Below are 15,064 nucleotides of genomic sequence, written 5' to 3'. Positions count from 1 at the left end.
CAGTTCAAAACACTGGTGATCAGAAAGCTCACAGAATTGATTGACTTTGGGCGCAATTTATATGAAAGGATGCAGGTTACCATAAAAGAGATGCAGGAAGATACGCAGAGGAGAACCAATAGTGAAAGGAAGGAATCTGAGTCTCAAAACAATACAGTGGACCAGAAGGAAGATAAAATCAGCCAAGCAGGAAAGCATGATGAAATAAGAATTCAAAAAATCGAGGAAAAGCTTAAGAGCATCCAGGACACCTTTAAACATCCCAACATCCGAATTATAGGGGTACCAGAAGGGGAGGACCAACAAGTGGAAAAGTTATTTGAACAAATAATAAAGGAGAACTTCCCCAATCTGGCAAAGGGAACAGTCTTCCAAGAAATCCAAGAAGCTCAGAGAGCCCCAAAGAAGTTGGACCCAAGAAGAAACACACCAAGGCACATCATAATTACATTAGCCAAGGTAAAAATGAAGGAGAGAATCCTAGAAGCAGCAAGAGATAAGGGGACAGTCACCTACAAAGGAGTTCCCATCAGACTGTCAGCTGATTTCTCCAAAGAGACCTTACACGCAAGAAGGGGCTGGAAAGAAATATTCCAAGTCATGAAAGACAAGGACCTACATCCCAGATTGCTCTATCCAGCAAAGCTGTCATTTAGAATGGAAGGGCAGATAAAGTGCTTTTCAGATAAGGCCAGGTTAAAGGAGTTCATCATCACCAAGCCCTTATTTTATGAAATGCTAAAGGGACTTATCTAAGAAAAGAAGATAAAGAAAAGACATGTATAGTAAAAAGACAGCAACTCACAATTATTAACAACCATGCCTAAAGCAAAACTAAAAGAAACTAAGTAAACAACTAGAACAGGAACAGAACCACAGAAATGGAGGGCTAGCAGTAGGGGGGTGGGAGGAGGAGAGAGGGGGAAAAGGTATAGAGAATAAGTAGCATAGAAGGTAGGTTGAAAATAGATAGGGGGAGGGCAAGAATAGTACGGGAAATATAGAAGCTAAAGAACTCACAAGTATGACACATGGACATGAACTAAAGGGGGGGAACGTGGGTGGGAGAGGGGGTACAGGGTGGAGAGGAGTGAAGGGAGAAATGGGACAACTGTAATAGCATAATCAATAAAATATATTAAAAAAAGATTTTAAGCATTTGTTAAAATGGATAGAAGGCACTATTTTTGAGAAAGTCTTGGCTATATTCCCTGCTTCAGTACCTCTCAAATTCTCCATGGTGAATTTACAATCTATGACACTTTTGTAAAATACAATAAAATTTAATTACTAAAAAAAAAAAAAGAAATTGAGAATAGGCTGAAAAAAAAAAAAGAAATTGAGAAATTGAGAACAGTGGCCAGAGGGGAGAGGGGAGAGGATAATGGGCGTAAAGGGTGAAAGGTTTACAGGAACAGTTATAAAGGACATATGGACAATAACAAGGAATCGGGGTGGAAACAGGGGAGAGAGGTGCAGAGGGCTGGGATGGTGGGGAGGGGGTGGGGAAAAGGGCAGAAAACTGTACGTGAACAACAATAAAAGAATAAAGTAAGTAAATAAAGCAAAAAAAATTGTCAACAGTATTTAGTACAGTAACACATTATTCAGGTTCATAGCCTAGAAACAGTATATGCCATATGTACCATAACAGTGTTACTATGTATAGAAAAGGTACAGTAAAAATATGATATACAACTTTTCTTTTACATGGTACTTATAGGGCACTTGCTATGAATGGAGCTTACAGGACTGAAAGTTGTTCTGGGTGATCCTGAGATGAAGTTAGTCCTATCAAGCCCCGGTACTCAGAAAGCACTTCACATGGCCCCTTATAGCTCTGATTGCATTACATACTAATATTTGTTTCCACATCTGCTTTTGTTACAGGGTGCAGCCAAGAGGGGGGACCCCAAATAGGCATTTGAAATGGGGTCCAGAGCTTAAGGTGTCCAGGAGATTTTAAGATGTCTCCATCCCCCACCCCAGGGTGTGGGTTGGGGGAAGGGACAAATGAAGCAGGGCCATTGAGAGCTGTTTTGCATAGCAACAGCCTTGCAGCTAACCTCTGGGTTGGTCATTTAACATATCTATAGCCTCTGGCTGGTTGCATAGATATGTTAAGTAGCTGTGATCAGTTCTAAGACAGGGGAACAGAAGTAACTTCCCCACCCAGAAGTAACTTCCCCACCTAGATGTAACTGGGGGGGCAGGTCCCCTGCGTTACAGTGCCTGCGTAGGAGCTCAGAGAGGATTGGCTCCAGGACATGGGGCCACACCTGCCCAGACTCATGATGGCAGCCCAGTAAAGCTGGAAGGATACGAGTTCTGGCATGTGAAGCCGAGCGTGGGAGGAGTCGGAAATGAGGCTGCAGAGGAAGATTGGCCGCGGGGATTTAAAACCCAGATTTGGTGTCCATTGAGGAGGAGAGCCATGCGCAGCCCTGAGGAGGAGAACCATGCTGCTTTAGGGAGGTGAGCCATGCACAGCCCTGAGAAGAAGAGCCATGTGCAGCCATTGAGGGGGAGCCATGCGCAGCCCTGAGAAGAGAACCATGCGGCAGCCCTGAGGGAGAGAACCACGCGTCTTTAGCAGAGTGGAGACTCCCGCATCCCAGAGAGAGGGAACCACAGCGGCCTGGCAGAGTGGGGACCCCCCACAGCTTTAGAAGGGGGAACCACCACCTGGTTTTAGCAGAGATCCCGGTGACTCAGCGGAGGGTGCCGGGAACCCAGGGAGTTCTCCCAGTCGAGAGGGAGTACTAACTGGGAAGAACCAGAGGACCACCTGAGCCATGGACTTCTATTTCCTTTCCTGAGATATGGTACTCTGGACTGGGCAAAGGGGGAAGGAAGGAAGGACTGTGTGTTTGTGTGTGTTTTAAGGGACTTTGGGATTTTGGTAAAGACATTAGGTCACTACTTTAAGTTAGTATAGCATTAAATAAACATTTCCTTTCCTTTTCACGAATCTCTGGCATTGAGAGACGTCTTTCCTCTGGCGGCGGACATAACGGACCCGGGGCCTTCTTCCAATAATAGTATATCATCCCAGGCCCCCCTTGTTGTGTTCTGTAACACTTTCTCTTGTTAGATTGTTATATCCTTGGATATTGTGCCATATATACATATATAATATATAGTGTATAGTATACAAAATGAATATATATAATATATAATATATATAAAATATGTACTATAATATATAATATATAACATAATGTATACTTATATATAATATGCATTTAATCTCATTTTCCAACACACTTTTCACCAGTGTTTGTTCTCAAAATTTATTTCAATGAGTGAAAATATAAATAAAATGTAACTAGTCTAGTTGAATCTTGGGACTTTATTTATTTGCTTTTGTTGTATTTTTCCATTAGTCCTCTTATACCCCTTTATCCCCACAATCACCATACTTTTTTTATATCCATGAGTCCTTTTTCCTTTTTGCTTGATCCCTCTGCCCCTTAACATCCCCCTGTACCTTAGCTGTCATCTCGCTGTCTATCTATGAGTCTGTCTCTATTCTGCTTGTTAGTTCAATTTGTTTAATCGATTTCACATATGAGTGAAATCATATGGTATTTGTCTTTCTCTGACTGGCTTATTTCACTTAGCATAATGTTCTCCAGATCCATCCATACTGTCACAAAGGGTAAAACTTTCTTCTTTTTCATGGCCAAGTAGTATTCTATTGTATAAATGCCCTATTGTTGTTTTTCCACTCATCAACTGGTAGACACTTGGTCTGCTTCCATATCTTGGCAAATATAAATAATGTTGCAATGAACCTAAGGGTGCTTATGTTCTTCCAAATTAGTGTTTTGGGTTCCTGCAGATATATTCCCAGAAGTGGGATAGCTGGATAAAAAGGCAGATCCATTTTTAATTTTTTCATGTATCTCCACACTGCTTTCCACAGTGGTTGCACCAGTCTTCATTCCCACCAACAGTGCAAAAGGGTTCCCCTTTCTTCACATCCTTGCCAACATTAGTTGTTTGTTGATTTATTGATGATGGCCATTCTGACAAGTGTGAGATGGTATCTCATTGTGGTTTTAATTTGCATTTCTCTGATGGTTAGTGGTGTCGAGCCTCTTTTCATATGTTCATTGACCATCTGTATTTACTCTTTGGAGAATTGTCTATTCAGGTCCTTTGCCCATTTTTTAACTGAGTTATTTGTTTTTTCAGTGTTGAATTTTGTAAATTCTTTATAAATGTTGGACACTAACCCCTTATCAGATGTACCAGTGAATATGTTATCCCACTCTGTGTGTTGTCTTTTTAGTTAGTTGAAGTTTTCCTTTGCTGTGCAAAAACTTCTTATTTGATGCGGTCCTATTTGCGTATTTTTTCTTTGGTTTCCCTTGCCTGGGGAGATATATCTTATAAAATATTGCTATGAGCAATGTCTGAGGTTTTGCTGCCTATGATTTCTTCTATGATTTTATGGTTTCAGATAAAACATTTAGATCTTCAATCAATTTTAAATGTCATCTTGTGTATGGTATAAAAAGATGCTCTAGTATAATTTTCTGCATGTGCCTGTACAATTTTCCCAACACCATTTATTGAATAAACTATTTTTACCCATTATATGTACTTGCTTCCTCTCTCAAATATTAACTTAGTGTAAAGTATGGGCTTATTTCCAGCCTCTCTGTTCTGTTCCATTGATCTATGTGTCTGGTTTTATGCCAATACCATTCTGTTTTGACTATGATGGCCTTACAATATAGTTTCATATTCGGTAGTGCTATTCTTCTGACTTTGTTCTTCTTTCTCAGGATTGCTGTTGCTATGCAGGGCCTTTTGTGGTTCCATATAAATTTTTGAAATATTTGTTCTAGATGTGTGAAATACACCACTGGAATCTTGATAGGAGTTGTGTTGAATATGTAGATTTCTCTGGGTAGCATGGGTATTCTAATGATGTTAATTCTTCCTATCCATGAACATGTTATGTGCTTCCACTTCTTTGTATCTTCTTTGTTTTTTCTTCACTATATCCTAAATTTTCTGAATTTACAAGTATGTAAAAATGCAGGTCTTTTACATACTTGGTTAGGTTTATTCCTAGGTATTTTATTCTTTTTGAAACAATTGTGAATGAGATTGTTTTCTTAATTTCCCTTTCAGTTAGTTCTTATTGGCATACAAAATGCAACTGATTTCTGGATATAAATTTTGTATGTTGCCACTTTGCTGAATTCGTTTATAAGTTCTGGTAGTTTCTTTGTGGAATCTTTGGGATTCTCTATGTACAGAATCATGTCATCTGCAAATAAAGATAGTTGTATTTTTCCTTTCCAATTCAGATGCCTTTTATTTCTTCTTGTCTGTTGTAGCTAGGACTTCCAATACTGTGTTGAATAAGAGAGAGGAAAGCTGGCATTCCTCTCTGGATCCCAATCTTAAGGGGAACACTTGAAGTTTTTCCCATTGAGTGTGGATTTGCTGGCAGTGGATTTGTCATATATGGCCTTTATTGTGTTTAGGTATATTCTCTCTATCCCTACTTTTTAAAGATTTTTTAATCATAAATGGATGTTGGATTTAATCAAATGCTTTATCTGCATCTATCAGTGTTATCGTGTGATATTTTCATCCTTTATTTTGTTTATGTTGTGAATTACATTTGTTGATTTGCAAATGTACAAAGCTGAAATAAATTCCACTTATTCATAGTGTATGATATTTTTGATGCATGGCTGTATTTGGTTTGCTAATATTTTCTTGAGGATTTTTGCATGTATGTTCACTATGGATATTGGCCTGTAATTTTCTTTTTTGTAATGTCTTTATCTGGTTTTGGAATTAGGATAATGCAGGTTCCATAAAATGAGCTTGAGACACTTCTCTTAAATTTTTGGAAATTAGTTTGAGAAGGAGAGGTGTTAGTTCATCTCAGAATGTTTGGTAAAGTTCACCTGTGAAGTCATCCAGTCCAGGGCTTTTGTTTGTTGGGAGTTTTTTTTTATATTGCTTCAGTTTCACTATTGTAATCTATCTATTCAGATTCTCTGATTATTCCTAACTTGGTTTTTGAAGACTATATGTTTCTAGGAGTTTATCCATTTCATCCAGGTTGTCCAGTTTGTTGACATATAGTTGTTCATAAGATTCTCTTACAATCCCTTGTTATTTCTTTGGGGTAAGTGGTTATTTCTCATCTTTCACTTCTGATTTTATTTATTTAGGTCCTCTTCTTTTTTCTTGATGAGTCTGGTAAAGGTTTTTCCATCTTGTTTATCTTTTCAAAGAAACAACCCTTGGACTCATTGATCTTTTGTATCATTTTTTAAGACTTGAATTTCTTTCTGCTCTAATTTTATTGTTTCCTTCTTCCTTCTACTCATGTTTGGCTTTGTTGTTCTTTTTCAAATTCCATTAAGTAGTAAAGTTAGATTATTTATTTGAGCTTTTTCTTTTGTTTCTTTTTCTTTTCTTTTTTCTTTTTTTCTTTCTTTTTTTTTTTCTGAGATACACCTGTAATGCTATGAATTTCCCTCTTAGGATTGTTTTTCCAGTGTCTCACAGATTTTAGATTTTTGTGTACTCAGTTTCATTTGTTTCAAGGTAACTTTTGAATTATTCTTTGATCTCCTTGTTGGCCCATTCATTGTTTAATATCCTGTTACTTAGCTTCCATGTCTTTGCATGTTTTTCAGTGTTCTTGTGATTGATTTCCAGATTCACGGTGTTATGCTCAGAGAGGATACATTATATAATTTCATTCTTCTGAAATTTATTGAGACTCGTTTTGTGTTCTAACATATAGTCTATCCTAGGAAACATTCCATGTGCACTAGAAAAAATATGTATATTCTGCTGCTTCAGGGTGAAATGCTCTGAATATATCAATTTGTTCTAGTGTAAGGTTTAAGGCCACTGTTTCCTTGGTGATTTTCCTTTTTTTAAGATTTTATTGATTTATTTTAAAAAGAGAGGAAGGGAGGGAGAAAGAGAGGGACAGAAACATTAATGTGTAGTTGCCTCTCACATACCCCCTACTGGGGATCTGCCCTGCAACCCTGACTGAGAATCGTACCAGTGACCCTTTGGTTCTGAGGCTGGCACTCAATCCACACTACCACATCAGCCAGGGCTCCTTGTTGATTTTCTGTGTGGAAGACCTATCCATTGAAGTCAATGGGGTGATAAAATCCCTGACTATGGCCATATTTCTGTCAATCTGTGATTGTGTGAATTCCCTCTACTGGGCCTGTTCATGTACAGAAAGAACCTGGTTGCATAGTAAGGCCATCTTTTACCAGCACCAGGCCCAGGGGAGCATAAGCTAAAGTCTCAGCTCACAGAGATCTGCCTTAGTTGTTAAACTTAATCCATGATACAGCATAAAGCTATACTCAGCAGCCCAGTTTAAACTCCACAGGGTGGAGCAGAGTAATTTCTGTGTGAGAAGCTATTCCTTCCCTTCAGAATAATACCATTTGGAGGGGAGTGCACTGCCTAAGAAAGATAGCCTCTGCAGTATTGGAGAATGACTCAGCATTGGTATCTTGATAGCTGTTTCTTTTGTTCTCTTTTAATGACAGAGCCATGAGTCTCAGACTCTCCTCATGTGTCTCTAGCCCACTTTGCCTTCCCTGTGCTTCAGCCCAGGGCAAGTGGCTGTAAACAATATTTCATGTGTTGCCATTTTAACAGTCTCTCTGATTTCCAGCCATCTCTCCCTGGCAGATATAAACCCTGCTTCTTTTCACAGCTGGATGTTATCTAGATTCCTTTCCTGGCTCTGGTGCTATAGGCTAGGGAGCCCAGCTTGTCAGGGTTTAGACCCCATATGTATTAGGGGGAAACTCCAACCACTGAAATATCCTTCTATCCCTTCAACTGAATCCTGTGGGAGTCCAGTCAGCCCTGCTGTGCCTCCTCCACCCTCCCTACCAGTCTCATTGTTGTTATGTGATTTCTTCTGTCTGTCCTTGGTTATAGGATTCTCTTCAGTTAGTGTTCAGTTGGTTATTCAGATGATTTTTCTACAGTTTAGTTGTAATTTCATATCGGCCCTGGGAAGAGGTTGGTGTACTTCCCACTTACTCCTCTGTCATCTTGGGTCTCCTCAGGACATATGTACATGTAGAAAGAAGTTTCAGCATTTGATAATAACTCAGAAGAGAACTGCTATACTATTTCAATTTGTCTCTGCAATCACACCAGATTACAGACTGCAAAATGCCCAATGCCAGGAAGATAATGCCCCTAGGATTAAGACTATACCCTAAAGCATTGCCTGATCAGTTTTGGCAGTGTACAGACATTTGTTCTGTCCCCCAGTGTCAGATAAGCCCTGAAGATAGCATGAGTGTCCTTAGGCTGTTAGCAATTCTGTTGAGGGAGGCTGTAGAGTTTCCCACTGAGATATGGAGAAAGATGAAATTGAAAGACAAAGACTGAAGGACCTGCCTGAGGCTAAAGTAAAAGCCTGCATTTGAGTTCTACAAGCTCTGGGACCACTTACATATTTGAAACGTAACCCTCTTTACTCCAGCAAAGCTGTTAATAGTTTTAGCACTTACAGTAATAAAGCACAAAACAAATAATGCTTTTCCCCAGTAATAGGCCTTTCCATGGTGCCCATTCTCTGCTGAAGGTGTTCTTCAACAAGCTGAGAGAACTAAGAAAGATGTTCTTTATGTACATAAATTCTCTAAGTGTTAAAGCTGATCCTGGTAAACAGACCCAATGTGAGTGTTACACTTTCAATTTGAGATGTATAGTCAAATTTGACTTTTGCTGTTACTATGGTGTGTTTCTCACACTATTTCTCTAGGCCAGCAAACCTGTAAACAGTTTACATGTGGGTTCAATTTTTTAGTCTATGGTTTGTCAAATTCACAGGCTTCAAGTCTTCGAATATGGCAGAAGTCATAAGAATTAGACTTGGGCAATAGAAAAGGTGCTCAGCAAAGGTGTCACTGGAACTTTATTTCCCATCCACTTATTCTTTGTCTTTATCACCACATTTTTTGCACTAAAAAGATCTTGGTATCTCAGAAACAGACTGGCCCTTCATTATAAGGGGCCTATTTAACAATGCTACCCTTGTGTGGTGGTCCAATCACATCCTAAGTTAATTTCATTTCTGTTTTAGTCAAAACTGTTTTTGTATTTGCCTATATGCAATGGTTTTCTCTGGGGACTCAAGTAATCCATATTTTATGTGAAGTAACTTAATTTTGTGATGTGTCTGGTATAAATAGACTTTTTTCCCCTGTACTCTTGAGACAATGACAATTTGATTTTCCATTTATGGTAACATTAATGTAATCTCCTGGAGTTTAAGAACATCCTTTCTGTCTAGTGTCTTAACAGCAATCTTATTTGCCAAGCGTCAGATTAAGTGCACTGTTTAATACAGACTGAGTACCATCAGTGTCAAAGAGAGCTTTGGCTGAGTAACTGATCATAGATGAAGGGGGAAGTCCAAAAAATTCATAATGGCTTCTCTTTGTTACATTTCCAGTTGATAAACTTAGCCACCCACTTAGCTTCAGAAAAGTTGTGAAGCTGCTTCTGCATACAGGCATAATGGCGCGTGTTAGATTTTCATTTTAAGCTCTATCAACCTCATCTTGGTAAAGGTCCTCATACCATATTAGTATAAAGGGTATAATATGTCTTATAAAAAAATACCTAAAAGCTTTCACCTTTTGTCATTAATGATACCCATAAACTTCTTCCCACTGTCAAGATTGCTGTCAATCAGGGAAATTTGTACTAAGAAACATGCTGTGCTCAAATAAAGCAGACTAGGTCTGGAAGAGTTCATTTTGGTTCCATTGTTCTTAGGTACCATGCTGCTCTAACATAATAGCAATGATGCTGAATTTCTGACATCGTGCATTTTAACTAGAATATTTTGACATTCTGTTTTACTTGTTATACTCAATGTCTAAAGGAGAAAAAAAGACTCTTTCTATTTTGCACAAGAAAGAGTATAATTTTTTAGAAGTCATGGTAAAAAGAATCAAATTCAATTTTATAGAATCATACACACCTACAAAAGAATGCCCCAGAAATGCATGACCTATGTTAACTTAGAGTTTTCATTTCAACTCTTCTTTCCAGCCAAGATCAATCCATCTTCTCTCACTGATTCTGTGAAATGCCTCACCCAAAGTTCTTTGGGTATTCCTGTGAAAATCAGTCTGGGCACAAGGAATTTCTGAGTTTTGATTTAAAGTATTTATGGTTTCTTAATGCAAATACTGGAATATCATCAGAACACTAATGATACTCTGCACTACATCTCCTTTTTATCTACTCTGACAGTGTAGCTTTAGAGCTTACTCAGTGCCTGGCTCAGCTAAGGACTCACATGAAAGCCGACTGGCTCAGTTTCAAGCTAAATAAAACAGAGGTGAGGATGTTGGGGGTGAGGGGTTGAGAAGGAGCCAGGGAAATTATTTAGAGAAGGTTTAAACCTGGGGGTTTTCTTACTCACAACTGCACTACAAAAACCTTAGAACTCAGTTAGGATCATGCCCTGTGCTCAAACTAGTTACCCATCATCAAGACATTGTGAAACAAGCTGAGACCTTACAGCTTCTCACTGCATGCCTGACCCACAATTCCATCATCTGTTAATTGTCACTTTTCAAATGATGTCCCCACCAGATTGTAAATTCCTTGATGGCAAGGTCCCCATTGTTCACTTGTGCATCTCTGGAGCCTGATGATCTTCATATTAGGGCAGACATTAGCACCCACAGCCTCAAGGCAAAGACAAACTGTGACTTTGAAACAAACTGAAAAGGTTAGCTCTGAGGTTACTAAGGATTTTGTTCACTCAGATGAGGCCAGAGTAAAATGTTTTCTCTACTCCCTGAGCCAAGATCCTCTCTTGATACTTGAGAGAGTCAGCAAAGAAGCAAGGGCTTCCCCAAGCACCTGCAGATCCCTGAGAAGGACTGAGGAAACTCCAAGCTTTCACAACCTGCCTCCATCAGAACCTTTATTTGGACAAGTCTGAAGCATCTTAATAAACCCAAGAGAACAGAAAGCACAGAAGGAGCTCTTTCTTAGAGAGTAGAAAGAATCTCAGAGTAGAGGTGGTGTCAGAGAACATTTAGGTCAGAGGTCACACCTGGTACCTGCAATAGGCAGAATTTAAAACAAACAAACAAAAAAACAGTCCACAATCCTAATCCCAGAATCTGTGAATATGTGAATTTATATGGTGAAAGGGAATTTTCAGATGCAACTAAAGTTAAGGGCCTTGAGATGGGAAAATTATCCTGAATTAGCCACTTGGGTCTCATCTAATCACATGAATCCTTCAAAGTGGATAACCTTTCCCACCTGTGGTCAGAGAAAGGTGTGACAACAGAGAAAGAAACAGAGATATGGTTGGCTTTGAAGATGATGGAAGGGGGCTATGGTTGACTTTAGAAGCTGGGAAAAAGGAAGAAAACAAAATCTCCCTGAGAATCTTCAGAAAGGAACGCAGCCAGCCATACATTGATTTTATCCTGGGGAAAACTGTGTTGGACTTCTGGCCTATTGAACAGAATAATAAATCCATATTGTTACAAGCCACTGAGTTTGAGATTATTTGTTATAACAGCAATGGAAAACTAATACAGATATCCACAGGCTAGATCTGGCCTGCTGTCGGGAAATTTCACATAAATCTTTGTTTCCATTTTGCTGAAAGCCACAAGACCTATGAACATTGATCTACATGAGGATGTAGAAGCATGTGCTAGAGCTGAATACTAGTCCCCTTTCAACAAGACAAATTGTTCTCCAGTTCATCACAATTCCCACCACCCACCTACCTGCCTCAGTTGTCTGTTTACAACATAGGTCCAGGCATATGGTATTGACCAGACACTTAGCATTATGTAAGAACAGTAAAATAATTCCAATGCGGGAGATGCTCAAGTTGGTAAATCCTCCTCCTGAGTGCCCCATGCCAGAGGGAGAGTGAGGGACTACAGCTGGGAGTAACAGTTGAAAGGGTCTTTATCAGAAATTAAGGCTATACAGTAGTGACCTGTGTGACAAGAACAACAAAAGATAGTAGAAATGAGGCTATCTCATTGGGTGCCAGCAGCTGCCCTTTCCAATGCTTTGGTAATATTTAAATAAGCTTCCCAGAATTTAGGATTCATAATACCTCCTTTCACTCAGTATAATGCTTTAAAAATTTATTCATGTTATTGCATAAATGTATTCATTGCTAGAGTGGAACACCCCTCAATTCATGGAGTGACTAGAAGTAGTTTATATATTCATCTGTTGATGGATTTGGTTTGTTTCCAGTTTGGGGCTATTATGACTAAAACTAGTATAAACTTTTGGATATAAGATTTTGTTCATATTTTTATATGTTTGTATTCTGTTGTGTCAATACTTACCATGCCTTCTGTAGGCATAAGATTTACTTTATAAAAAGCCACCTGACCATTTTTAAAGTGGTCGTACCACTTTTTACAATTTACTCTTCCAACAGAAAACTGAGTGTTTTACTAGCTCCACATCCTCATCAATACTTGGTATTGTCAGTCTTTTGTTTTAGCTATCCTAGTGGGTATAAAATATTATCTCATTGTGATTTAAAGTCGCATTTCCCTAATGTCTAATGATGTTGAGAATCTTTTTATTTGCCTATTGTCCACTTGAATATCTTCCTTTGTGATTTTTCTGTGTAAATATTTGCATATTTTTTATTGGATGCTTTTCTTCCTTTTTGTGAATTCTAAAAGTTCTCTATCATGTTCCTGTTACATGTTTTTTGTTTTTTAAATCAGGTATGCGTGGCAGGTGTTTTCTTCCAGTCTGCATATTCTTTTTATTTTCTATTCTTCTATTCTTTTGGAGAATAGAAGTTTTTACTTTGATGAAGTCTGATTTATCCTGTTTTTCCCTATTTTCTTTTGTAGCTAGCACGTAAGAAATCTTTGCCATTCTCAAATTTGCCAGGATTTTCTCATGTGTTTTTTTATACACATTTTATAGCTTTAGCTTTGTGTTTAGGTATGATTTAATTTTTTAAAACAATTATATTTTACTGATTACATTATTACTGTTGTCTCATTTTTCTCACCTTTACCTTCCTCCACCTAAGCCTCCCCACCACTCCCTCAGGCAATGCACTACCTGTTCTCCATGTCCCTGGATCATGCATAAATGTTCTTTCACTACTCTATTTCTTAAGCTGTACATCTCCATATTCTGTAACTACCAATTTGTACTTCTTAACCTCACCCCTTTTGCTCAGTTCCCCAACTCTTCCCATCTGGCAACCATCAAAATGTTCTCTGTATTTGTGATTCTGTTACCGTTCTGCTTCTTTGTTTATTTTGTTTTTCAGATTCAATTGTTGATAGATATATATTTGCTACTATTTTATTATTCATATTTTTTATTTTCTTCATCTTCTTAAAGAAGGCCCTTTAACAATTCATATAATGTTGGTTTGGTGACGATGAACTCCTTTAGTTTTTTCTTATCTGGGAAGCTCTTTATCTGTCCTTTGATTCTAAATGACAGCTTTGCTGGGTCGAGTAATCTTGGTTGTAGGTCCTTGCTTTCCATAAGTTTGAATTTTTCTTGCCACTCCTTTCTAGCCTGAGAAATTTCTTTTGAAAAATAAGCTATCAGTCTTATGGGGCCTCCTTTGTAGGCAACTTCTTTTCTCTTGCTGCTGTTAAGGTTCTCTCTTTGTCTTTAACCTTTGGCATTTTAATTATAATGTGTCTTGGGGTAGGTCTCTTTTGGTTCATCTTGTTTGGGACTCTTGGTGCTTCCTGGTCTTGTATGTCTATTTCATTCACTAAGTTAGGGAAGTTTTCCATTGTTATTTTTTAAAATAGGTTTCCAATTTCTTGTTCTCTTTTCTCTTTCCAGCACCCTCATGATATGAATGCTGGTACACTTAAAGTTGTCCCAGAGGTTCCTTATACTATCCTCATTTTGGAGGGATGTATTCTTTTTTCCTTCATGTTGTCTTGATTGGTTGGTTTTTGCTTCCTTATATTCCAAATCACCAATTTGATTCTAAGCTTCATCCACTCTACTGTTGATTCCCTGTAAATTGTTCTTCATTTCAGTTAGTGTATCCTTTATTTCTGACTGATTCCCATGTCCTTTTTTATGCTGTTGAAGTTCTCTCTGAGTTCCTTGAACATCCTTATAACCAGTGTATTGAACTCTACATTTAGTAGCTTGCTTGTCTCCCTTTTGTTTAGTTCTTTTTCTGGAGTTTTGTTCTGTTCTTTCATTTGGGCCATATTTTTCTCTTCTCTTCTCTTCTCTTCTCTTCTCTTCTCTTCTCTTCTTTCTCTTCTTTCTCTTCTCTTCCTTCCTCATTTTGGCAACCTCCCTGTGTTTGTTTCTATGTACTAAGTAGAGCTGCTACATCTCCTAAGCTTGGTACAGTGGCCTAAAGTAGTAGGTGTCCTGTAGGGTCCAGTGGCGCAGCCTCCTCTATTACTCAAGAAGGGTACCCAAGGTGTGCCCACTGTGTTGTCTGTGTACACCCTCAAGTTGTAGTTCAGCCTCAACTAATGTTGGCATGTCCAAGATCAGCCACCACTTTGTGCTCTGTCTGAGGTCATACAGCATAATCTACAATGTGATATACAGCTTTCTGTTAACTGTGCTGGGCTTGGAGGTAGCCTGGTGAGGCCAAACTGTGAACCAAAGTCGGCTGCTGCTAGTGCCAGGCCTGGGACAACTTAGTAAGAGGTATGGGGTAGTCTACCAGAAGCCAGACATGGCTTGTTTGAGAGAATTTAGTAAAATCTGAAGCATGGGACAAGATAAGCCATTCATTTGGAAAAGGCACTTGAAACAGCTTGAATTGATCCAAAAGTTGGGTGGGCCAGAGCCTCAAAGAATCAACAGGTGAGGCAAACAGTGTGAGCCAGGTTGGTGGAGCCTGAAATATGGAGCCTGCTTTCTAGCTCTGTGGCTCTGTCAGGAGAGGGCTCAGAAAATGAACATTGACCTCTGCCAGCACTTCTGTCTGAGAGAAAGCTGCCCCCCAGCTCTCACCCTGATGTTGAGCAATTCAGTTCCC

The sequence above is a fragment of the Phyllostomus discolor genome, chromosome 7, assembly GCF_004126475.2.
Source record: "Phyllostomus discolor isolate MPI-MPIP mPhyDis1 chromosome 7, mPhyDis1.pri.v3, whole genome shotgun sequence".
In the NCBI taxonomy this organism is placed as follows: Eukaryota; Metazoa; Chordata; class Mammalia; order Chiroptera; family Phyllostomidae; genus Phyllostomus; species Phyllostomus discolor.
Note: the sequence above shows the minus strand (reverse complement) of the source record.